The sequence below is a fragment of the Sorex araneus genome, chromosome 8, assembly GCF_027595985.1.
Source record: "Sorex araneus isolate mSorAra2 chromosome 8, mSorAra2.pri, whole genome shotgun sequence".
NCBI classification, from domain to species: Eukaryota; Metazoa; Chordata; class Mammalia; order Eulipotyphla; family Soricidae; genus Sorex; species Sorex araneus.
Window position 1 is genome coordinate 34,082,342 of NC_073309.1, and position 27,669 is coordinate 34,110,010.

At 39.0% G+C, this 27,669-nt stretch overlaps 1 pseudogene; it reads left to right on the forward strand.

Annotated features, from left to right (window-relative positions):
* The first annotated feature begins 2,978 nt into the window (after nt 1-2,978).
* The window catches only part of LOC101549148 (A-kinase anchor protein 4-like), a 174,693-nt pseudogene continuing 150,002 nt past the window's right edge, over nt 2,979-27,669 (forward strand).

The following is a 27,669-nucleotide window of genomic DNA, read 5'->3' on the forward strand; positions in this document are numbered from 1 at the left end:
TCATTTATCTGTTTTTCTGTGTGCAGCCACTTTGAGTCTTTTATTCTGTTAGAACGCTGCAAAATTAAAACTTGATTAGGATTACTATACAAAAAAAAACCCTTTGTATTCGATCAGTTTCATTAGCAAACAGTAAGGGTCAAGTTAATTCTGGATCCAGAAGGAGGACTTGGAAAACAGTTTTCTGAAGGATCTAGGAGTCCCTACCTTGAAATAAGTTCTGCCTTGTTAGAAGGGTATGACCTAGGAAGACTTCACCACTCATATGGATGGATATTGAAAAATATTGATATGACAATATATTTTAAAGGGACAAAATGAATGAGTTCTCCTAACCAATTAATCTGCACCTTTGGTAATGGAAGTTTAGCTACTTTATTGGATTTAGGAAAAATATTTCATAAGGAAAGACCTATTTTGGGTCCTAGGAAAGATTGATTAAAAGAATCAATCTTCAAGTTTCTCAGGTAAAGGGGAATGTTCCTTGACATATTTCGCTGCTCCTGCTATTTTTTCAGTTCCTTTTGATATTTTATTTTCAATTTGTTGTAAGCTATGTTTTGTTCATATTATGAGCTATGTACTGTGATATTTTGGGTTTGTGATTCTGAGTATACTTAGGAGGGATTCTCATGATTGCCTCGGAGTTTTTATCTGTTGTAAAAGTAATTGTGACCTCTAGGCTCTGCTGTTGTGCTACCGTTTAAGAAACAAATCTCTTAAATCCCAAAACTATAAATGTTGGTGGCTATGGCTAGGATGTTTGACTTCAAATTTTTGACTGATGCATCATCAAAAGCTATTAAAACATATTGAATCTTTCTATTCATTCAATATGTTTCTAAAACATATTGAATCTTTCTATTCATTCATATTCTGAAAGTGAACTTCTTTGGGTATTGTGAATAACTTCAAAACGTTATTGCTTAGTTGAATTGCAATTTAACTGGAGGACTTTGAAGCTGATTAAATTTAGAGGGCACCCAATCTAAATTTTTTATTGGTAAATATAAATTGATTTAAAAAAGGAAATACCTAATTAATATATAAACATAATGGCTATCATTAGAGAATTTTAAGACCTAAAATAACTCCTTAAACACAGATAATGTCCTTATTTTTGTTTCCAAGTTTTCAGAGGTAAGTAGAGCTTCTCTTACTACCATGTTTAACCAGAATACAGTCTAAGGTATGGCTTCAATAGCATATCTACTGATTTCACATATCCTCTATGTCTTAAAGATTAAAAACTGAATTCATCCAGGCTAACTGGTCAGTTACTTTAGGAAAAATAATCTATACCTGTGATTAAAAACATAAAATCTTTATCCCCCCTCTATGACTAAAGAGATAGTTTTGAAATATAAATTTATTGGGGAATATTCTTAAAGTAGGAATAAGAAATATCTAGAATAATTTTGAAAATAAATCAATGAAAGTTTTGGTTTTTTAAAAAATAAATATTAGCAATACACATTTCTTGAACTTTAATGAGGAAAAAAAAGTCCTTTTGTGTTTGTATGTCTCTTGAAAGCCTGGTTTGCCTCTGGGAGGAATTATTAAAATTTAAAAAATTTTTTAATTTTATAAAGTAGTTCACAGTATTTGAATACATTTAGTATTCAAACACCAATCCCACCACTATTACACCTTCTCATCACCATATTTCAGAAGTTTCCATCCTGAAGCCCAATCTCTGTCCCAAAGCAGAACTAAAATAATACATTTTGTATTATTTGTTATGAAAAACTGCTGGGAATGCTGGAAAAAAGTGTCCTTAGAGGAAAGAGTATGAAGATTGTTGCATTTCACCCAGGGGCCATTAAGCCATTCTATAAGAGATCACTAACATGTTGTTAAAGGTTGAGCTTTGTTTGCTTATACACACACACACACACACACACACATATCTGTAAAAAATTTTTCCCTCTAAGATTGGTTGCCTACTACTTTGGACCCACAAAATGTGGTGTGTACGCTTGGAGTACGGGTAAAGTATGTGGTATGAAGTGTTACGGCCGTGCGGTCCAGGAATAGGTTCACTCGTGGATGAGGCTTGACCAAACCATGTGGAAAGCAGCCGCGAGCATGGCAGAAGTTGAGTTCTGGAGATTTTTGGCTGCCAGAACTGTGTCTTTTTGGGCGGAGAAGTGTCTCATCGTCCCACCATTGGGGTGCCCCAAGTGAAACAGCCTGTCACAGGGTTCAGCAGCATGGTTATGGCAAGTGTCATGTTATGTTCCCTTCCAGGGAACATAACATATGACCTGGATGGTGGCCCATGACAAGATTATCTGGTGCCAGCCAGAGGTGGCTTATGGACATGACTGCTGAGCTGCTAAAGATGGGGGTGAGAGAGATATGGGCAGAGAATCTTCTTTTGCATCCTGTTGGACCCAGAGTTCTCAGTCACAAAGTCCTGCATAATTGGATTTTCTGGGGATTCACTCATGGAGGAATTATTAGAATTCTTGACTCAAATGCTTATAAGCTGAAATAATTTTGTTAGATGAAAACTAGCTAACTACATGTTATTTCCATCCTTATATTCCACAGGGAACATGTACTCTTGAACTGAACTCATTCTGAAGTGACTTCGGATTCCCTCAACTACATGGTGCTAACACTTAACTTAATCCTAGCCCCAATAACCTAATCCCCAAAAAATGCAATGTAAAGAAGAACCAAGGGATTAAGAAATAATCAAACCCTAAACTACAGCCAGAGTAGTTGTAGGGCCAGTGATACTATTCCTTGAACATTCACACAAAGCTCTGAACAACTAGTCAGTGCTAACAAAATCGGCTGGGGTAACTCCACCAGGGAAGGAACAGAGCAAAGTCCAGCTGGTTTCCCTGGAAACCTCAGTGTGAACATGTGTGTGTGGGTGCATGTGTGTGTGCACATGTGTGTGTTTGTGTATGTGTAATGAAAGTGGTAAATTAGAAAGACTGTAACCTATACTGCAAACAGACACAATGGGGAAGCAATACAGAACATTACCATGCTTCATGAGCAAAGACAATAGCTCAGAAGACTCCACCCCTGTAATAACCAGCTCTTTAAACCCTCAGGTAAGGACTTTAGACAGAATACGTTGAGGATGTTTAGTGAGTTTAAAGAAACAATGGTACAGAGAGAGAAAGACATTACAAAAAATAAAATTATGGAAGTATATCCCAATGAGCACAGATGCAAAGATTCTCAAAGAATATTAGCAAATAGAATCCAACAATAAGTCAAAAGATCATACACCATAACCAAGTAAGATTAAAATCAGGTATGTAAGAATAGTTTAATATATGCAAGTCAATAAACACAATACAGCTTATCATTACAAAGAAAATAAAATTCATATTGATAGATGCAGAGAAAAATTTTGACAAGGCCTAACACCCATTCATGATAAAAAAAAAACCTCTCAAAAAAATAGAATTTGAAGGAACTTTACTCAACATAGTTAAAGTATATCTACCACAAACCCCACAGCAAACAGTAATCAATGGTACAAAACTGAAGGACTTTCCTCTAAGATCAGGCACAAGATAAGGTTACCCTCACCACTACTATTCAATCAAGTACTGGACACTCTTGTCATGCAACTGAGAAAGAAGTTGTTATTAAGGAAATTCAAACTGGAAAAGAAGAAATCAAACTCCCATTGTTTGCAGATGGCATGTTACTATACTTAAATACCCTAAAAACTCTAAAAAAATGCTCCTAGAAATAAAGACTTATGTAGTAAAGTGGTAGGCTAAAAAAATTAATGTTCAGGAACATAGTTTTTCTATATGCAAATAATAAAATGAAAAATTTTTTAAAACATTAGGCCATTCAAAATTTTGCCTCAGCAAATCAAGTGCCCAGAAATCAGCTTAGCAAAAAGGTGAAAGACATACAAAAGAAACTATAAATAACTACTAAAATATGAAAGTGGACATAAGAAAATGGAAATATATCTCTTGCTCATGGATGGGAAGGATCAATATTGTCAAAATGACAATTTTCCCAAAGCATTGTACAGTGCAGATACAGTGCAGTCCCTATGAAAATACCCATGACAGTTAAAAAAAGACAATGGTCAAACACTCTTGAAATTTATATGGAATAATAAATCCACCCCCTTCTGCCATCCCCCAACCAAAATAGCCAAAGCAATCCTAGGAAAAAAGATGATGGGAGTCTTCTCTTTCCCCAGTTTCAAACTGTCCTATAAAACTGTATTTATCAAAACAACATGGTACTGTGATAAGGACAGATCCTTAGATCCACAGGATAAAATTGAGAATATGGAGACAAATCCCTAGGAATATCAAGAAAAACAAAGGTAAAGAACACTCCGTAACATTGAATCAAGAAGTGTTTTCAATGATTCAACACCATTGGCCAAATAGAAACAAAGATAATTAATCAAATGGAGTTGATCAAATGTAAAAGATTCTATGGCACAGAAGAAATGAAGATACTCCACAGACTGGGAGAGGATATTTTTTCACCATTTATATTAGAAATGGTTAAAGATATAAGGCAGTGGTAAACTTTATAAGAAAAATATGCAAACTCATCTAAAAATGGGATGGAGAGATGAACAGAAATTTCCTCAAAGAAGACAAATGGATGTCCAAGAGATATACGGAAAAAATGCTGTGCATCACTTATCATCTGGAAAATGCAAGCAAAAACAATGAGCTATCATTGCACATCACTGATATTGGCACATATCATGAAGAAAAAAAACAGTGCTAGCATGGTTGTGGGAAAGAGGGACGACCTTCATTAATTGCTGGTGGGAATATTCAGCCTTTGTGTAAACAACTAAAATGCATATAAGCACACCTATGTTCATCAGTGCCCTTAGTACAACAACCAAGAACTCAAATGCCCAACTACAGGTGAATGGGTTGGAAACAACCCAAATGCCCAACTACAGATGAGTGGATTAAGGAACTGTAGTATATGCAATGGAATACTATGCTTAAGAAAGAACTGTAGCACTGTCGTCCCATTGTTCATCTATTTGGTTGAGCAGGCACCAGTAATGTCTCCATTGTGAGACTTGTTACTGTTTTGGCATATCGAATACGCCATGAGTAGCTTGCCAAGCTCTGCTGTGTGGGCGGGATACTCTCGGTAGCTTACCGGTGTCTCCGAGAGGGACGGAGGAATCGAATCTGGGTCAGCCGCGTGCAAGACAAATGCCCTACCCACTGAGCTATCACTCCAATCTAAAAGTATCTGACTTTATTCTTTAATTTAAAAAAATTCCCATTCCCCAACTCCTTCCCTTCACTGAAGATACTGCTGTTTTTATGATTGGGTTTCACACACACACCTGGCTGTGATGTTCACACATTTTAGTTTTGGTGCTCACCAGTGTTCTCTTGGTTGAGGCACAAAAGTTATCTTGTAGTGCTTGCTGGATATCACTGGGGTGTTCACACAAGTGCTTGTCAAGAGTTGTACTTTCTGGCTGTGATGCATATATATCTTTTACAGTTTGCAACCACTTTGTGATGTTATATATACCCATTACACTGGTAAGAAAGAACAAAATAATGAAATTTTCAGCAACATGGATAGAGCTAGAGGATTTTATGCTGAGTAATGTCACTGAGAAGGAAAGAGATGATACAGAATGATTTCTCTCATATGTAGAACATAAAGATACACATGAAGGAAAGTTCCAACAGCAATACAATGGGAGACTGATACACAGAGTTGATGTAGGGGGACTTTTGAAGGAGGTGTCGTGGTGTCCTTGGGAAAGAAAGGGGGAACATTGGTGATGAGTGTGGTGTTGGAATTATGTGCATAAGAAGCCATTATTAATAGTATTGTAAATCAAAGAATATCAATAATTTTTAAAAAAAAAGGAAACTGGTAAATGTACACAGTGAAATACTACTCAGTTCTAATGAAAGATGAAATCTGTCAATTTTCGGGACTGGAGCGATAGCACAGCGGGTAGGGCATTTGCCTTGCATGTGACTGACCTGGGTTTGATTCCCAGTATTCCATATGGTCCCCTGAGCACCGCCAGGAGTAATTCCTGAATGCAAAGCCAGGAGTAACACTTGTGCATCGCCGGATGTGATTCAAAAAGCCAAAAAAAATCTGTCAATTTTCTGCTATACGGATGTATCTGGAGAACATCATGCTGAGTGAAGTTAGTCAAAAGGAGAGGGAGACACCTAACAATGAAGAATCCAGGCCAGCAGGCACCGCAAGCCAGAGAATGATCTGGACCTCAGACCGGGCCAACAACACTAGGGTGCCAGACGGAGAAGGTGCAGCGACCCCGCCTTCTCCAGATGGAATTCCAGCGATATTGAGCTTCTACTAACATGGCTCCGGTATGTGGGACTGGGACTATTTCTCCAAACCGCACAGCCATGTAAGCGGCCGTGAGACCTTTCCTGATATGCAAAAAGCTGCTCAGGAATGGCTCCGCCACCCCTGAGCCACCTTTATCCCAGAGGCACAGAAACCAATCTTGGAACGCAGTGGCTGCTGGCAGATACACTCTTTGACTGTGAACTAAGCTACGGCCCCATGCAGCCCCAGAAGGGTTTTTGTCCCTCAGCCTTTTCCCCATTGTGGCAGCATGGCGACCGCCACCTTTCAGAGCCAATTGGACAGAGAGGTAGGAGCTTGCAGAGATGGGACGCACAGGAATCTCGCGATGGGAGGTGCAGAACTGGCCACGCTCCCTGCCCAAATGAGACCCTGTGCAGCCTCCCACAAACAGCTCCTCAGCCCCTGAACAGCCATGACCCCAGAGGCCACAAACCTATCTCAGAATGCAGCGGCTGCTGGCAGAAATACCTCTGAACTTAATTACTAAAATACCAGAATCCCAAAACTGGGCGGCCGCTTTTGCAACCATGCATCATCATATACTCTTTGTTATCAGCAATAGAAAACATGATCTAATGATGCCATTTCAACATGTCTGATTGTTGTGGGGAAAACTTCAAATAATAATAGTGGGTTTTCTGTCAAAAATTGAATGTAATCAAAGTAAAGAGAGAAGTAAAATGAAAATCACCTGTCACACAGGCAGGAGGGGATTGGAAGGGAGGGGTATGCTGGGATTCTTGGTGGTGGAACATGTGAAAGGATCGGTGTTTGATCAGTGTTTGATCATTATATGACTGAGCCTTGATCCTGAAAGCCCTGTAACTGTTCTCATGGTGATTCAATAAAAAAAAGAAAGAAAAGAAAAGAAACTAACTAATCTAACCCTTTAAAAAAAAAGGGAGGGAGAGACAGAATGATCTCTCTTAAATGTGGGTTTTAAAGAAACATAGCAGGTTTATAATAAATGTCCAAAGACAACAGAAACCAAAAACTTGTCTTCAGTAGGAAGCCTCCCACAGGGGAGGGATAGGGAATTAGGATGAGGGGAGCACTGGGATAAGAGTGGGGAGAAGTGGATACTCTGGAAGAAGATGTGGAAAAGGGATTGTGTTATGCATAAAACCTTATTATTACCAGTATTGTAAACCAAAGTGTTTAAAAGAGTTAAAAATAAGTTAAGAAAACTACTTAATGGTGTAGTGTGAAATAGGTATGGCACTATAGGCATACATTTCTAGTATAATACTTTAATTCTACCTGTGTTTATTGATCAAAATTAGTTCATTTTATCTAAACAAGGAAAATAGCTGAATTGGTCACACATGTTTTATGCATTGGTGAAATAACTCTAACACCAAAAATGTTATGTTAAATAACCTTACATGAAAGCTAAAATATTTAAACAAATGTTAGAAATCTCAGGTGGTAATTAGTATCCCAGAAATTTTTAACCTGGAATTATGTTAAATTAATAATGAAATATAATGTAAAAAGGATTATTTTTATAAAAATATGTAGATAAATGAAAATACATCCATTATTCATGGATCAGAAAGATTAATATAGTAAAATGTCAATCTTACTCAATGCACTATACAGTTTCAGTGCGGGCCCTATAAAATTACCCATGACATTTTTTTAGAGGAATAGACCAAATGTTATTCAAATTTATATGGAGGTATAACCTATAACCACTCCCTCACATCCACCCCAAATAGCCAAAGCAATCATAAAAATAAAGAATATGGGAGGCTTCTCCTATTCAAAGTTTAAATTGGAGCTGTAGAAACAAGGGCTGTATGGTGTTAAAATAAAGGCATACTTTTAAACTAGTGGAATAGAATTGACAACTCAGAGACTGATCCTCAGGTATAAGACACTTAACCTTTGATATATAGAATAACAGAGTGGGAGACTAACACCCAAGAACTGTAGAAATAAGTACCAGGAGGTTGACTCCATGGCTTCGAGGCTGGCCTCACGTTCCGGGGAAAGGTCAACTCAGAGAAGCGATCACCAACTACATTGTAGTCGAAGGCCATGTGGGGGAAGGGAGTTGCGGGCTGAATGAGGGCTAGAGACTGAGCACAGCGGCCACTCAACACCTTTATTGCAAACCACAACAGCTAATTAGAGAGAGAGAACAGAAGGGAATGCCTTGCCACAGTGGCAGGGTGGGGTGGGGGGGAGATGGGATTGGGGAGGGTGGGAGGGACGCTGGGTTTACGGGTGGTGGAGAATGGGCACTGGTGAAGGGATGGGTTCCCGAACTTTGTATGAGGGAAGTATAAGCACAAAAGTGTATAAATCTGTAACTGTACCCTCACGGTGATTCTCTAATTAAAAATAAATAAATTAAAAAAATAAAATAAAAAATAAAGACACGCAAACACATTTAAATGCAAATAGCAAGTATTACCTATGAAGAAACAGTGGGATTGAAGAGTATGAGAAATAACGGCATGCTAAATAAACTTCCTGTGAAAATAAAAAAAAAAGACACTTAACCTTTGAGAAAGTAGCAAATAATACGAAGTAGAGTAGGGAAAACTCTTCAACAAATGATGTGTAAACTGGTCAGTCATAAGTAAAAATATAAACTCAGACTCCTATTTCACATCATGCATAAAAGTCACTTCAAAATAGTTTTAAAAATCTCAATATCAGGCCAGAATCCATGTTATGTGAGGAAAACATAGGCATAACCCTTCATGACACTGAATTGAGTACATAATTTAATGCCACTGGTCAAGCAAAAGGGAACAAAGATAAACAAATGGGACTACATGAAATTAAGAACTTTCTGCACTATTCAAGAATAAGACTGGAAATAAAAGTCAACCCACAGATTGGGAGAAAATATTTTCCACCTATCATCTGACTAATGGTTAATATTCAAGATTCATAAAGCATTTGTAAAACTTAAAAAAGGAAAAAAAAATGATGCTGTCCAAAAAATGGGGAGAAGAAATGTACAAATATTTTCTTAAAGAAGTCATACAGATGGCTAATAGGTATATAAAAATGCTCTATATCACTTATCATTAGGGAAATGCAAATCAAATATATAGTGTGACATTACTTAAAAACAGTAAAACTGGCACACATGAAAAGAAACAAAAATAACCAGTCTTGACACGGATGTTGAAAAAATAGAAGCACTCATCCACTGCTCGTGGGAATGTTAACTAGCTAAACCTCTTTGGGAAACAATATGGACAAAAATAAAGAAAATAAATTAAAAAGACTTAAGCTTCTACATGACTTAAAATTCCAATTCTGGGCATCTACATGCAAAGCAGAGTCTCTTGCCCCCGAGCCTGGCTGTCTTCACCTGGGCCTCTCAGAGGGGGCAGGTTGAGTTTTCTTCCCCAATCCGAGCAGAGCCTCGGCAGCTGAAGACCTCCAGAACCCAGCCACAGTCATGCTCAAGGCCAATCTCCACACTCTCGGATGAGCCTCATGCGTGAAGGAATCAGCAGAGGAACCCAGGTGTGCGGGACCCCGGGCTGAGATCTCCAAGCCTGCCTGGATTGGGACTGGGCCTTTTCCACCCAGATCCCAAATTTTCCAGTAGCTAGGCAGTCACACCCAGGGACTGCCCCCCACCCCCCATGCCATGTAATCCCATCAATGGCCAACATCCAAACTATTAAACCAAGCTCCCAGAAGACCTCTTATAGCCTAGTTCTCCCTCTCAAAGAACCTGGCAAGCTACTGAGAGTTTCCTGCCCACAAGGGAGAGCCCGGCAAGCTCCCCATAGCGTATTCATATGCCAAAAGCCGTAACAATGATGGGTCTCATTGAGTAACCCCTGTGCATTGCCAGGTGTGACCCAAAAAGAAAAAAAAATTTGATAGGTTGAATTATTTTGTGAATAAAATATAAATAATGTGCTACTTTCTCTCTATGATGCCATTAGTACATGAAAACTTTTAGTATTTTTACTCTTTGTATAAATGTTTTTATTTACATAAGTATAAGTAAAATATCTCTGAATTATAATTTGGAAACTGGTTGTATTACTGAGGTTTTGACTGGAGTCGGGCTTCAGGATTAATACTGAGCCCAGAAAGTTAAGAAAGAAAACTGTCTGATATCTCACTTCCATGGCTTCTATCTACTTAGAGGGGTCAAGGAAGACAGTCTGAAGGTGGAACAAGAATCCCCAAGACATTTTTTTAATTGAATCACTGTGAGATATAGTTATAAGGTTTCATGTTTGAGTTACAATCACACAATTATCAAGCACCCATCCCTCTATCAGCGCGAATTCCACCAATCTCCCCTGTATACCTCCCCTGTCCCACCCTACCCCTGCCTCCACGGCAATTTTTTTCCATACTCTCTCTGTACTTTTGGGCATTATGGTTTGCAACACAGATACTGAAAGGTTATCATATTTCGTCCTTTATCTACTTTTAGCACACAACTCCCATAGCGAACAATCCCTCCAACCTTCATTTTCTTGGTGATCCCTTCTCTATTCCAGTTGCCTTCTCCCCTGCTCCCGTTCATGAGGCCTACTTCCAACTATGGAGCAATCTACCTGGCCCTTGTGTCTATTGTCCTTGGGTGTCAGTTTCATGTGATGTTATTTTGTACTCCACAAATGAGTGCAGTCCTTCTGTGTCTGTCCCTCTCTTTCTGACTCATTTCACTTAGCATGATACTTTCCATGTCTACCCACTTATAAGCAAATGTAATGACTTCATCTCTCCTAACAGCTGTATAGCATTCCATAGTGTAGATGTACCAAAGTTTCTTTAACTAGTTGTCTGTTCTCGGCACTTCGTTGTTTCCACATTTTGACTATTGTGAACAGTTCTGTAATGAAAATATAGGTACAGATGTCATTTCTACTGTGGTTTTTTTGTATCCTAGGGATATATTCCCAGAAGTAGTATTGTGGGGTCATATGGAATTTTGATAAAAAATTTCATAAAAAATTTTTAGTTTTTGAAGGAATGTCCATATTGTTTTCCAGAAAGGCTGGGCCAGCTGGCATTTCCACCAACAGTGAAAGAGCATCCCTTTTCCCTCATATCCAGGCCAGCGCTGGTTGCTTTTGAATGTTCTATGGTGTGAGATAATATCTTATTTTTGTTTTGATTTGCATCTCCCTGATGATTAGCGATGTGGAGCATTTTTTCATGTGCCTTTTGGCCATTTGTATTTTGTTTTTGATGAAGCATCTATTCATTTCTTCTCCCCCCTTTTTGGTGGAGTTGGAGTGTTTTTTTCTTGTACGAAGAATCCCCCAGGACATTTTGAGAATCTCAATGAAAGATGAACTAACTTCCAAACACAGATATAACAGGTAAAATGTTAATTCCTGAGAAAGAGGAATTATATGACTCTTAAGCCCTAAAAAAGCCATTAAAAACTCAGTCTTTAACACCTTAAAGATACAGCAAATAAAATAAAAAATATCTATATGACTATTTATGTTCTTAATATGTTTATAAAAAACTAAGGCTATTAGATCTAAGGATAATTTGTTATTATAATTATTTGGTAAAGTAGGAGTAAAGGTAAAAAAGAGAATGTAATTCAAGAACAGAGCTCTTTGCAAAGATCAGATTTTAGTCCTTTTAATATATTTTGAAGCTTTTACTTCATTAATTCATTTACTTTGAGGTCTTCCTTTATCAGTTCTCTGCACAGCTTTTCAAGCTTAGACATTAGCATGTGATTACCTGAGGCTCACACCAAACCACATTGGCGAATGAGCTTGAGTTTCCAAAAACAGGCATCTTTTTGTGATTTTCTCACTCTCGGTGTTCCTCACACAATCATGGAGATGCTGAACCAGTCCATCATATTCCTCATCAATGTTGTTAACCATGGCATCTTCCCATATTGCCGCAATAGTGCCAAAGAGCTCCCAGTTGGTGGTCATTCTGGGAGTTCTCTTCTTAAACCTTGCAGCTCTTTCTCCCCGCTCCGTGAAGTAGAATTTCGCATGAAGGACACGGTGGTCTGATCCCATTTGGAAATTTGGGACAACAGCAACATCGGTCAGGAAAAACCATCAATTAAATACGATGTGGTCAATTTCTTTGTAGAACTGTCCACCGGGAGACCCCCATGTCCAATGTTTAGATTCGGCCTTCTGGAACTGTGAGTTACCATGGGTGGTCTTGGTCAACATGATGAACTCAGACAGTCTCTCATCCTATTCATTCCATTTTAGGCAATGGATCCTGATGTGGAGTTCTTCGGGCGATCTTCTAGATCCTATCTCTGTGTTAAAGTCACTGACAATGACCTTGTAGAAGGTGTGGTCTTCTTTATAGAACTTCCCAGGCCCCATGTAGAACTCCTCATTTTCTTCTTCATCATAGTTGGATGTTGGTGCATAGACAATGAAAATAGAAACTGCAGCAATGGGCCACATCTATTCAAACGTGATTCGAGTTGTTAGACATTCGAACAAATCAATGGTCATGGTCAAGTTCGTGTTGATGAGGACACTGACACCACTGACGCTTCTACTGTCACATGTTTTGAGGAGAAGTTCTTGTCCAGTGTCGAAAACGGTGTGATGTGATCAATGCCTTCTCATCTCGGTCAATCCAATAACGTACTTGATCTGCGCTTGCACCATCAGGTCCTCGATGGATGCTTCCAATGCCGGTGTACGTGCATTAAAAGTGCAGACAGTCATTTTAGTCCCGAGATTTTAGCAGCCTCTCCTTGCTCATCCTTCTCAATGTTGCCATATTGGGGGCTTTTTCAGGGCCATGAGAATGAGGCCCATTTTTGTTACTGTTTTTGGCATATCAAATATGCCATGGGTGACTTCCCAGGTTCTGCCATGCAGGTGGCATGTTGTAACGATCTGCATGCTAACAAACATGCCATACACCTTCTGCAGAGACATGCTGCTCAGGCACAGAAAAGTACTGGCAGATTGACAGTGCTGATGCAAAGAATCCAGCCCTGTACCTGCCTGCATCTCTGGGCAGCACCTGTTGGTTCGCTCTTCGCCAGTTGGCACCATTGTCACCCCTCACCACAATGAAGGAAGGAAGAAGGAAGAAGGAAGGAAGACTTCAAAGAGAGAAGAGCAGCAGTGTTGGCCAATGTGGCAGAAGCCAGGAAAATTATTTGCAATGCCTGCCTGTCCTTCAGCAACTATAAGACCAAGATTACAGCCCTCTGGCGTCCTGATGGATCTATCACATCTTCCAGAAGGGTAATGGAAAAGGTTATCCATGATTTCTACACAGTTCTTTTCTATAGTCACTTGCCCACATGTCAAATTCCGTGGGATGAATATGTCATTCCCAGCATTCTCCCTTCCAAAATCTGACACACCATTTCTTCTGTAAAGAAGCGTACAGCACCCGGTTCCAACAAGGTCAAACCTGAATCCTGAGGAATCTGCCACCAGTACTTGTCAATACACTGGCTTGGCTCTTCACATGCTACATGTCTGAATGCAAGTTTCTGTCCCAATGGAAAACCAGCAGACTGTTCTGTTGTACAAGAAGGGAGACATCCACAACATCAGCAACTATCACCCGATTTGCCTGTCGTTTGTTTTCTACAAGTTGTTCACTCGAGTCATCCTGAATAGGATTGGCAGAATGCTAGACAAAGGACAACCATGAAGCAAGCCTGGTTCTGAAAAGGATCAGCATAATCGACTATAGCCGCACAGTGACCAAGTTCATTGAGGTTTTGTGAGAGTTCATGATTCCGCTCTGTCTAATGTTCATTGATTTAAAGAAGACCTTTGATTCTGTTGAGACTAAGGTGTTCATTAAGCGTAGCCAAACAGGACATTCAAACTCAGTACATCAGGATCCACTGTGAGCTGTATTATGGATTGACCACCAGGATCTCACCATTCTACAAGGAAGTGATCATCGGCATAAAGAGAGGGGTTTGGCAAGGTGATACCATTTCACTGAAACTCTTCAGTGCCACCATTGAGGCATCATGTGACAACTGAAATGGGAAGGAATGGGAGTGAAGATAGATGGTCAGCAATTCCACCATCTGCGCTTCACTGATGACATTATTCTAATAACACCAAACATTAGTCAAGCGCCATGAATGCTGGCCGACTTTGACTGTGATTGTGGAAAACTCAGACTGCAGCTGAATCTCACAAGACAATGTTCATGAGAAATGAACTAGTTCCTGATGTTCTATTTGCTCTTAATGGAACAAACATCTCTGAATGCAGCAGTTATTTGTACCTAGGTCTAGGTCAAGAACTAAACATGAAGAACAACCTGGCGCATGAGCTGCACAGGAGGAAGAGAGTGGCATGAAACACCTTCAGGAGTGTTGAGGAAGTTGTTAAGAGGACGAAGAACCTCCGTCTCTGGGCACATCTTTTTGACTCCACCTTTATTCCTGCACTAATATATGCCTCAGAGATCTGGACCCTATGAAAACAGGATAAGAACATTATTAGGATCTCCCAAAGAGGAATCTAAAGAGCTGTTTGGAGTATCACCTTTCACTCAAGTGAAAGAAGGAATCCAGAGTTCCAACCTCCACTGACAATTGAGAACCAGGGATGCTGCCTTGTTTGCCAAGGCATTGAAAATCAGATGGGCCAGACACATAATGTGATTTGGAAACACCGCTGGCCTAGAGCTGTTACTGAATGGATTTCACGGGACATCAAAAGAATGTGTGGCCACCCACCTAAAAGATGGTCACACTTCGACAAGACCTTGAATGAATCGTTTGAGGCTCTTTGTGTTCCTGGAACAAGAAGACGCCATTGGGCTATACTAGCACGCAATAGTGATGAATAAAAACATTACTGGAGCCCTCTCGTGCAAATGGATGAGCAACAGGATGACAAGTGATACAAGTGATACTTCATTAACTACAAAATGAGAGAGACTCTAAATATTCTAGTATCTCTTCATGACTTTTCTAACTTCTCTAATAACTGAGACTCATTTTATTTCCAAGAATTTATTTTTATTTTTTAAAATGTTATTGAAGAGCAGAGAGTCTCTTGCCTGCATGCCTAGCTATCTTCCCTGGGGCCACTCGGAGAGAATGGGCTCCAGATTCCCTCCCCACCCCCAGCAGAGCTCCCGGCAGCCGAAGACCACCGGAACCTAGCTACAGCCATGCTCAAGGCCCCTCTCCACATGTTTGGACAGGCCTCACGCATGAAGGTACCAGCAGAGGAACCCAGGTGTGTGTAATTCCATCAACGGTCAGCACCCAGAGACTTAAAAGCAAGCTCCCAGAAGCGTGCAGCCACTTTGTGGCCACGTGATATCTTGTACCCTACTTCTCCCTCTGGGAGAAACATGCAAGCTTCTGAGAGTTTCCTGCCCACATGGGACAGCCTTGCAAGCTTCCCATGGTGTATTCATATGCTAAATCCAGTAACAAGATGGATCTCATTCCCCTGACCCTGAAAGAGCCTTCAGTGCGACATCGTTGAGAGGGCCGAGCCGAGAGAGACTTCTAAGATCTCAGGGAAAGGACAAATGGAGAGGTTACTGAGCCCTCTTGAGAAATCGACGATTAACGGGGATTTTGTGATTCGTGATTCGTGATTGAAGAGCCATGATTTATAAAGTTACTGATTGTTGCATTTTAGGCATAAAATAGTTCAACACCAATCCCTCAACCAGTGTCAACTTCCTTTCCCCATTGATCCAATGAAATCCCCATTCAAAATTAGATGAAATTCTCACAGAATCTAGAAAAATCAAAAATAAAGTTATTCTTGGGATATCAAGGGACATGGGGTTCCTCATGGTTTAGGAAAAAATATATATATATACATATATGAAGAACAGACCAATTGAAAGAGAAAGGAAAATGTCTACAGAATACAGGAAGCAAAAGAGAGTGCTCTTATAGCTGGCATGTCAATTTCTTGTGTGGAAAAGAGAACCAAAGTAAAATTTCCACACCAAGTTCAGGGTGAGTGTGTGTATTCCCAAGAATTGCAAAGGAATAGTTCAATAGAGGGTATTTGAGCTGGAAGACAAATGGACTGGTGACCTCAAAGTTTTCAGAAGTGCAATGATATTGATGTGTTCATTAAGGAAACTGTTCTTTAAGCAGGTTTACTAGGAGAGACAGGAATCCATGTGGCTTCAGTTCTCACCTATGGGGTGGGGGTCACATCTGGTGCCTAGAGTTTACTCCTGGTTCCTAACTCAGGAATTACTCCTGGCAGTGCTCAGGGGACCATATGGGATTCCAGGTATCAACCTTGGTTGGCCACTTGCAAGGCAAATGCCCTACCCATTGTTTTATTGCTCCAGCTTTTTTCCTTAGGAAGGAATCTCCTTTTTTTGAATCAGGACAGAGCCCACAGTTTTTCCACACCAAAAACATTTTGTGAGGCCTTTTATGGATGTCCACTGGGAACAGAGGTCAGATTGTGTTGTACTTTTTTTTCTTTCTTAAGATGCAGCCCCTATAACTAGCAAATTCTCTGTGTGCTAAGAAATAAAACAGGGTAGTCTGGGATTTGCTGGTACCTCTGGTGGAGAGTAGGGGTGTGACAGAGATCTAGGGGAAGCTGCTCTGAGAAAGCTGGAGACAAAGAGCTGTCCAGTCCCTACAATTCTTTCAGCAGAGTAAAGAGTTACCATATCACTCTCCCCCCACCTTCTCCCAGTGCCAGGAGGCAGCTTGGAGTGTTACTTGGTATTCTGCATCGGTGCTATGACTGACACAGCAATTATAGGGTTTTTGCATTGTTTATGCCTCTCCAAAAACATAGCCTAGTGCTTTGAACCAGGGGCTAAAGTCACTCTGCTAAGTTTCATTACAATTATCTAATTGTATTTACCTTCTCAGGCCTCCTGGACTACAGGTGTCTTGCACAGCTTTAATACCATTCACTTTTCTCAACTGATTAAATGAATAAACAAAGGCGAAAAAGCAAATCATTTTTTGAAGTATAGCTTTGATTCATTAACAGAAAAACACCGAAGTTTCTGCCACTTTACATATTCTCTGTTATCTAGGACTTTGCAACTAGCTGTTTCTGACTGGAATGGAGAAGAGTGAGGGGCTGGCTGGCCTCTAGCTAAGGGATGGAGCCTGCTGGCCAGACTCTGACTCCAAGAACAGAAGTGCCTCTACTCGTGCCCTGAGGGTGGGGAAACAACTCGGCTTCATTCATCTCTGTTGACTAGGACCTGATTTATGTTTGTTCATAGCACACAGACAGTACTTCTGCTCAGGATGCCTTTGCTCAGAGGGCCTTTTTGTAACCAGCTCTCCATAATGGTATTTCTATAACTAGAGCAAAATAACCCATTTAGTCTTAAATTTACTTATTTTTTTCATGAGTAAAGAAAAGGTAATTCTTTATTAAAATAGTGAAGGAAATTTTTGATGTAGTTTCTCCCACCTCATCTTCAATGTTAGCCCAGATTCAGTCCTCTTATATATTTTCTAGACTCCAGCTCAATCCAGTTGCTTAATTTAAAAATGGCCTTTTGGTTTTCTTTTTAAATCACTCAGTAATGATATTGAAGTCTTTTATTCTCTCTATCAGTTGTTTTCAAGTCATTGTCATTTTTAAGCTAGGTCGCCGTGTAACATCCTCATCAATCTCACATTCCTTACTCTAACTAGCAGCTAGGAAAACTTACATAAAGTCTAAATTAAATCACATAATTCCCCTTTAAAGCTTCCCAAAGACTCACCCTGAGCTTGGTGTGGAATTTCTACTTTGGTTCTCTTTTTCATACCAGCTCTAACTCTGCACTCCCCTTCACTCCCTGTACTCTGTACATTAGCCTTTCTCTTACAACTGGTCTCTTCTTCTAATACAACAAGCTCTCTCAGCTCACACACAGACTTTGTCCTGCTGTTTCTTCTGATTGTCATCCATTGCTCGTCGATTAGCTCGAGCGGGCATCAATAATGTCTCCATTGTGAGACTTGTTACTGTTTTTGGCATGTCGAATATGCCATGGGGAGCTTGCCAGGCTCTCTGAGAGGGGCAGAGGAATTGAACCCGGGTCGGCCGCCTGCAAGGCAAATGCTCTACCAGTTGTGCTATCGCTCAGTGATATACTCTTACTTCAACTCTGAAAGGGTTACAGATTCATCTTTTATTTTTTTGTCTATGTTCCCTGACCATTCTCGTAATATTCACTCTCCCAAACCTTCTCCCTACATTCCTTTTCATTACAGGATTCACCACACTCTGTAATTAACCTTTCTACTTTTGGAATCCTCTGACATTTTCCATGACCTCTCTGAAGGCCTTTCTTTAGATCATTAGCCTGGTAGCTGTTGCATGTGAGGTGCCTGGATCATAGATTTACGTTTGCTGAATGAATGAAGTAAATTTTTCATACTAGCACATCATTTTTTATACCTTAAATACCAAGATTTACAAAGTTATTCATAATAAATTTATTACAGTATTTTGATGTTCCAACACAAATTTCACCACCTGAGTGACCTTCCTTCTACCATTGTTCCTATTTCCCTAACCAACCAGGTCTGCCCCCTTGCAGGCACACAATCATTTGTTTTATATTGTTTGTTACAATAAAATGGCTAGAGGAATTATCAAAAAGTAAATTTGTGAAAATCGTTATATCTCACTACAGGGTAAAGTCTTTGTCTGAAGTAAATGAAGCTGTTCACTTCTAATTGAGCCTTCTGTGTTATTGTTTTAGTTCAGTGAGTTTAGTTGGCTTAGAGATTGATCTCTTCCCCATAGTCATCCTTGTGGTACAGGTATGGTTTATTCTGTCTTCTGGAAAGAAGATATAGTTGATTCAGAGTTGGTCAGAGTATCCCTGGAATTGCAGTTAAAAAAAAAACTGAAAAAGACCTTTTTTTTTGGTAGGAATTATGCTTTGGGAAACTTTTGATATAGAATTACTGCCTTTTTACTAAAATCAGTTTTATTTAATATGATATAACTTCATAGCTACTGGTTGGGTAGCTACCATTTTATATTCCACAGATGACCTACTTAGAGGGAATCTGATATTGAAGGAAGTAGGGTTAAGAAAGGGAGAGAAAAACAGAATCCCTTTGAGAGATTTTGAGCCTTTGGATTTATGCCCGAAAATTGAACATTTTTTTTATCTTAAAAAATATAAATTTGATTGTTTATTTTGAGCCATCAGAACATTGCCTACTATAATAGATGTCATATCAAAAGTAAAGGAAATAATGAAAAGTCATGAATATAGGACTATAACTTTGTTGGTACCCAACAAAGTAAAGCCTAACAGTAAACTGATGATTATAGTGATTATAGAGCAGCAGGGATTATTTGTAGAATCATCAATGAGGTCATTGATAATCTGAAGTTACTTACATGTGGAGCTCTTAGCTCCTCTAGAATCAAGGGAAAATGGGAGGAGAAAATTAAGAGAAGCCTGGAAGGAGAGTGCCCATAGGGAAAATCGTCTTGAGATAAGTAGCACCTCTACAGAAGAGGAGCTCAAGAATTTGCAAACTGGCTTCATTCTCCTCTCTATTTCGTCTTAACTGGGAAGCAGACAGCAAGGGATCCTGTGGTCCTTCTCCAAAAGCTGCCGGAAAAAAGAATGGATCTGGAGGAGCCAATAAAAAATTTTTCAGCCCACATATAAATATACAAAAGAGTCAGGTGGGCAATGAATGTGATGTGTTTTACACAAAGAGAAGGTGAAAGAGTGATGGCAAATCATGAAATTTTGTGTGGAACTGGTTTAATGGGCAATTAGCCCATTTGTGAAAACGTTGTTTGGTTTATCTTGCAAGATATAAAAATATATTCTCAGATATGTGGAAGTGCATCCCCTTTTTCATAAAATCTTTCAAAATGGATTTATTTTTTTATCTTGGTTTTTACCTCTGAAGAAAAATAAGTCTATTGTTCTTTGTTTTAACCAGTTAACTCTACTGAGGTTTTCAGATGGAAAATATTAGATCTCATACATGAAAACATAGTCACTCTTATTTACCCTGGTGGTAAACTCAAGTAATCTCAGTGGAATATGAAACTTGGTCAACATTAGTGGTGTAGGTTATGACCTGGCATTAGAGTTTATTTATTATTTCTTCCTTATCTGTGGACAGTGACTCTGAATGATCTATCTTCTGTGTTATATATCAACCAGATGAAAATCATTGTACAAAGTCAAACACTATGGGAAAATTGCTAATGGTAGGCTCCAGGGAAGAAGATACTTGAAAAGCCTTAAAGTGTAATTATGTCAAGAATATGGCTGATTTTATGATGCCATCTTATGACACTGTCTGGCCATCACTGAATGAAAAGGGCTTTTGGTAGTGATCTATGAGATATTGTATCCTTTTGTTATCTCCAATACAGTGAATTCATACCATACAGCACTTAAGATAATAGTGCCTTATGACATCAAGTCTTTAAATGGGAATAAAACTGATTATAAATTAAGTGGAACTGCCTGTACTCTTATAGAGTACATATATATATACATATATGTACACACAAATTTATATATATATATTTGACCTTTTTATATCAGTTGTTGGAATCTATTCAAGCATCTCAGAAACAGTGAAAGCAGAGGAATTAAAAATGTTAAGATACAGTTAAATGAAACAATGAGAACAACTGCAGCCTCTTCCTGCTCCCACTCACATGTCTCATCCTTCTGCTCTTCTACCCACTTCTGAAAATACGGCTGAAACATTTTACTTTTGACAGTTCATTAAAGACTGGCTTAGCAGCAACATTACCCATGGAATTAAGTGATAAACTAGAAAGTGGAGCCTGCTACTTGAATATTTTTGAGAGAAGATTTGATTCCTATTGTCCTGTCAGATTTATGTGATTACATTTAAACCTCTTAAAACACTAGGTGTTTGGCTGTTCACTATTCAAGACACTAAAATATTGGCAAGATTCCCACAGAGACCATAGGGCGAAATGAAGAAAAGTTTTAACCAGAATAAAGGGCTTAGGAGTCTAGCCATATCCCCACAGCACAAGTTAATTACCTGGACCACAGACTGTCAAACTGCATTTTTAAAGGATTTTTTCTTCTTCCTTTTTTTTTTTTTGCCTGTGAGTGTATTTTATATCATATATTTCCCTACCCCAAGACCTATTACATTAAAAAGTTACCTTTACTATATAGTTTTCTATAAATTTATCTAACCAAGTCTTCAAAGATTCAATTTTATTTATGCTGGACATAATATCTAAACTGAATTTTGCTAAGTAGATCACAAATTGTCTCATATATTGAATCTCTTTCCACTTGTTTAAATTTTCATCTGATCATATGTTAAATTCCTATATGGATCTGTTACTGGACTCTAATTCTAATCACAATTTTTTTTGCGGGGGTGGGAGGAGGTGGGTGAGGTTTTATCACACCTGGTGGTACTCAGGGGCTATACCTGGTTCTGTAATTAGGAGTCACTCCTGGTGATGCTGAATATTAAAATGGAGTTGACTGCATAAAAGGCAAGTGCTATAATCACTGTAATATCTACTCCTTCTTGATTTCTGTTATTTTACTCTCTAACACTCGGGTAAAGGGTAATCTAGGCAGTTCCCTTTTACTACAGTACATTTCCTCATCCAGTATTCTATATACCACAGAAAAGTGTGATCATCCTGTGTTTGTCTTTCTTCACTCAACATGATAACTTCTAGTTCCATCCATGTTACAGCAAATTATATTATTTCATTGTTACTTGTAGCTGTATGGTATTCCATTGTTTTCATATGTCACATATTCATTATTCATTCATCTTTCATTGGTTAATTCCATATCTTAGCTATTTTACTGTATGCAGGAATGAATAATGGTGCACATCTGTTCTTTTGAGAGAGTGCTTTTATATCCTAGGGGTAGATGACCAAAAGTGGAGTTACTGAGTTATATGGCAGTGAAATTCTAAGTTTACTGAGAACTTCCCCTACTATTTTTCACAGGGATTGAACCAGACAATGTTTCCACCAGTATGGAATGAGAGTTTCTTTTTCATCACATCTCTGCCAACACAGATTATTCCTATGTTTTTTGACATGATCCATTCTTACAGGTGTAAGATGGCATCATATTGCCATCTTAATTTGAATTTCTCTGTGAAAAGTGATGCTGATTTTTTTTCATTTTTCATGTGCCTACTGTCAGTCCTCCTGTCTTCTTCTGCCAAGTGTCTATACATTTCTGCTCCCCATTTGTTGATGGTTTTTTGAATTAATATTTTTGGTTGATCTTTGTGAATATGTTATATATCCTTTTGATATCCTGGATATCAAAACTTTATCTGATGTGTTGAATACAATATTATATATCTTTTCACATTTAGCTAACTGTCTTTTAGTTTTAGAGCATTGCTTTGCCATGCAGAATTTTTTTAATGTTATGTAGTCCCATTTGTATACATATATATTATATACACACTGCCTTTGCCAATGATAGCAGATCACTGAAGACACCTTCGAGGTCCAGTAATTGAAGTGTTCTGCTTAAATTTCCCTCACTGTTCTTTATAGTTTCTGATCAGATATCAAGGTCTTTGATCCACCTTGAATTGACTTTTGTGTGAGGAGTAATATATATGTATCTAGTTTTAATTTATTCCTCATAGTTATATAATTTCTTCAGCACCATTTGTTGAAGAGGTTATCTTTACTCCATTTCATGTTCTGAGCTCTTTTATCAATAACTAACTGTCCATAAATATGGGGTTGTCTTAAGGAATTTGATTCTGACCCATAGATCAGAGGGCTTTATTCCAGTACCATGTAGTTTTTATTTATATAGTTTTATAACACAGTTCCATATTATATAATCAAATACCTTCTAGTTTCTTTTTTCTTTTTTTAGTAAGGCCTTGACTATTCATAGTCCTTTTTGATTCCATACAAATATTATTATTGACTTTTCTAGATCCTGAGAATTTGGATGTCTGGTTACATTGAATACATAATAGCTTACACAGGATGATAATTTTAATAATATAGATTCTCCTAATCTATTAACATGAGATCTTTTTCCATTTCCTAAAGTGTTTTTCTATCTTTCTTGTGATTTAATATTATTATAGTGTAGCTTTCTCACATCTTTTGCTAAACTGATTCCTAGATCCTTGATGGTTTTGAACACTATTTTAGATGGAATAGACTTCATTATTTCTTTCTCTTTTATGATTTATTTTTTGTATATAATAATGTGACTGATTTTTGTGGCTGATCACTTTGCTGTTTTGGTTTATTATTTCTAGATTTTTTGTGTACTCTTTAGGGTCTTCTATGTATAGCATCATGATATCTGTGGACAATGATAATCTGAGTTCTTTACCAATTTGGTTTCCTCAGATTGTCTTTTCTTGCTCAAGACTGCTCTCCACATGCTCGGGCTGAGCCTCATGTAGGAGTGAATGTATTCCTGAACCACATGACACATCATAAGACACTCCCTACCCATTCTCCATGAGTACCACACCACATTCTTTTTATAATGTAGGAGCACTACTATTTATTCAGTCATTGATTAAGCTGATTAAATTGGGCATGAACTCCACATTACCTTTTAAATTTTTTTTTAATTTTATAAGTTAGTTCACAATGTTTGATTACATCCAATATTCAAACACCAATCCCTCCACCATTACACCTTCCCACCACCAAATTTGGGATTTTTCTATCCCAAACCCCAATCCCTGTCTCAAAACACAACTGAAATAATATGTTTCATATTGTCTGTTACAAAGAATTGCTGAACATGCTTACAAAAAAGTGTTCATATAGGAAACAGTGTGAAGATTGTTCTATTTTGGCAGGAGCCATTGAGACATTCTATAGGATATCACTAACATGTTCTTAAAGTTTGGGTTATGTGAGCTTTGGTATATATATCTGAAAATATGTATATATGCATATATATATTTCCCTCTATGATTTGTTGCCTACTATCTGAATCCCATCAAATGTAGTTTGGTAATTATGGGGAATGGGTAGGGAGTGTTTCATGATGTGTTCACGGCCATGTGGTCCGAAAGTATGTTTACTCATATGTGAGGCTCAGCCCAAATGCGTGGGGAGCAGCCTTGAGCGTGGCGGCTGTTGAGTTGTGGAGAATTTTGGCTGCCAGAGCTGGGTCCCTTGGGTGGGGAGGGCTCTCTCCCACCCTCCTCTGGGGCGCCCCGTGTGAAACAGCCTGGCACGGGGTTCAGTGGCATTGTTATGGGGGCCTCATATTATGCTCCCTTTCAGGAGAAGCAGCCGGGTGATCTGGACGATGGATGATAACGAGATTATCTGGCAACAGCAGGAGGTGGCTTATGGTCTTGACCCCTAGGTCACTGGAGACTGAGGAAAGCAGGCAGAGGATCTCTGTTCCTGATCCCATTGAGCCCAGAGTCCAAGGTCACAAAGTTCTGTTTTACTGGAATTCCACAGGACTTCACTCATGTGTGAAGCTCAACCAGAGCGCATGGGGAGTGACCTTGAGCATGGCAGTGGTTAGGTTGTGGAGGTTTCTGGCTGCTAGAGCTGGGTCTCTTGGAGCTCTCACCCACCCCCTCCGGGATGCCCTGGTGAGACAACCTGGCACGGGGTCAGGACATTCTGTGGCACTCTCTTTTGGGAGTTTTAGTTTATAGTCTCTGGGTCTTGGCCATTGATGAGATTACATGGCGCTGGCGGCAGTTTGTGGGTGTGACTGCCAAGGTACTTGAAAATTTGGGACCTGGGGGGAGTAGGCCCAGTCCTGATCCAAGTGGGCCTGGAGCTCTCAGTCACGGGTTCCCACCACCCTCTGCACTATAGGCCCTAACTGCATCATCTGATCTCTCTTGAGATTTATGGGTCTCTTAAATAAGGCCAATAAATGAGCTTATATAGCTCAGCTGGTGGTGGTTTGTGGGTATGTCTCCCACATACCTAACTTTCAGCTGTTTAATGTCTTAGTAATTTCTTAGTAAAAGTAATTTCTTAGTTGTTGGGGCCTGGCCAAAGGCACAGCAGCGATTTTGGGGTATCTGGAAGTCTGAAGGCACCAAGAGGCTGCTGTGCACTCCCCACACAAATAGTAGCCAACAACCAATTATAGAGGGAAATATATATATATGCATGTATACATATTTTCAAATATATATATGAAAGCTCACATCATTCAATCTTTAAAAACATGCTAGTGATATCCTAAAGGTCTTAATGGCCCCTAGCAAAATAAAGCAATCTTCACACTGTTTTCTCTATGGATACTTTTTTGTAGTATTTTCAGTGGTTCTTCATAACAGACAATACAAAATATACTATTTCTGTTGTGCTTTAGGACAGGGATTGGGGCTTGGTATGGAAACATCCCAAATATGCTGGTGGGAAGGTGTAATGGTGGTGGAATTGGTGATTGAATATTAAATGTAATAAGATATTGTGAACTATCTTATAAAATTTTTTAAAAATTAAAAAGGAATGATACCGACTATGGACTTGTTATAGATGGCAGTTATTAAACTGAGGAAGTTGCCTTCTACCCCTATTTTGTTGAGTTTTTCTTTTTTATCATGACTGGATCTTAGAACCTCGTCAAAAGCTTTCTATGCACCAATTGATATGATCATATGGTTTTCATGTTTCCTCTTATTAATGTGGTGTATTATGTTAAATTATTTGCTTATGTTGAACCATCTTTGTATTTCTGGAATGAACCCCACTTTATCAGGGTGTGTTATCTTCTTGATATGTTGCTGAATTTGGTTAGCTAAGATTTTGTTAAGGATTTTCGCATGAACGTACATCAGGTTGTTTGGTCTGAAATTTTCTTTTCTGGAAGTGTTTTTAACTGCTTTCAGTAGTAGTGTAATATAGCTTCAGTGAAGGTTTATAAAGAATTCCTGTGTTTTCAATATTTTGGAAGAACTTAGGAGTATAGTTGATAAATCTCTGAAGGTTTGTTAGAACTCATCAGTGAATCCATCTGGTCTGGGGACGTTTGTTCTTGGTGAGATTGTTAATTACTGTTTTGATTTCCTTAGTTATAATTGGCCTTTTAGCCATTCTACTTCCTCCTCATTCAGCTTTGGGAGATTACATGAATCTAAGAATCTATCTATTTCTTCTAGATTCTCCAGCTTGAGTATAGAATTGTTCATAGTAACCTCAATATACTTTAAAGTTCTGAAAGACCCATTGGAATTTTGTACGTTTTATATCTGATTTGATTTTTTTAATATTTTCTCTTTTTTTCCTCATGAGTATAGTTAAAGGCTTATCCATCTCATTTATTTTTCTCAAAGAACCGTATCTTGGATTCATTGATTCTTGGAATATCTTTCTTATTTTCTATGTCGTCGATTTCTGCTCTAGTTTTTATTATTCCCTCCTTCTGATACATTTTCGATGTTCCTTCTCCAAGTTTTTGAGATGTATATTTAGACTGTTCATTTGGGCTTTTTACTCTTTCATAATGTAGGCCTGAATTGCCATGAATTTCCCCCTTAGAACAACTTTTGATGTATCTTGTAGGTTCTGGTGGCTTATGTCTTCATTCTCATTCATTTCAAGGATTCTCTTTATTTCTTCCTAGGTTTTCTCTTTGACCCTGTTATTTATCAATGTTATGTTCAGCTTCCAAGTATTGGAATTTTCTGCATCTTCTTTATGTGACTAATTTCTACTTTCATGGCATTACAGTTGAAGAGGTATCACTATCACTGTATCACTGTCATCCCGTTGCTCATCGATTTGCTTGAGCGGGTGCCAGTAATGTCTCCATTCGTCCTAGCCCTGAGATTTTAGCAGCCACTCTTTACTCATTCTTCCCAGTGATGCCAGGGGAATCGCTCTTTCAGGGTAAGGGGAATGAGACCCATCATTGTTACTGTATTTCACATATCGAATACACCATGAAGAGCTTGCCAGTCTCTTCCATGAGGGCAGTATGCTCTCGTACCTTGCCAGGTTCTCTAAGAGGGATAACTAGACTATAAAAGGACGTATGGCCACAAATATGGCCGCACACGCACACTCTCTGGAGCTTTGTTTTATAGTCTTTGGATCTTGGCCATTGATAGGATTACATGGCACGGTGGGGGGGGGGAGGGCGGGGTTTGGCTGCCAAGCTACTGAAAAATTTGGGATCTGGGTGGAGGAGGCCCAGTCCAGATTTGAGCAGGCTTGGAGATCTCAGCTCTGGGTCCCACACACCTGGGTTCCTCTGACGATTTCTTCATGTGTGAGGCTCGTCTGAACGTGGGGAGAGTGATTTTGAGCATGGCTGTGGCTGGTTTCCAGAGGTCTTTGTCTGCCAGGGGAGAGAAACTCAACCCGCATCTCCTCAGAGGGGCCCCCGTGAAGACAGCCAGGCACGGGGGCAAGATACTCA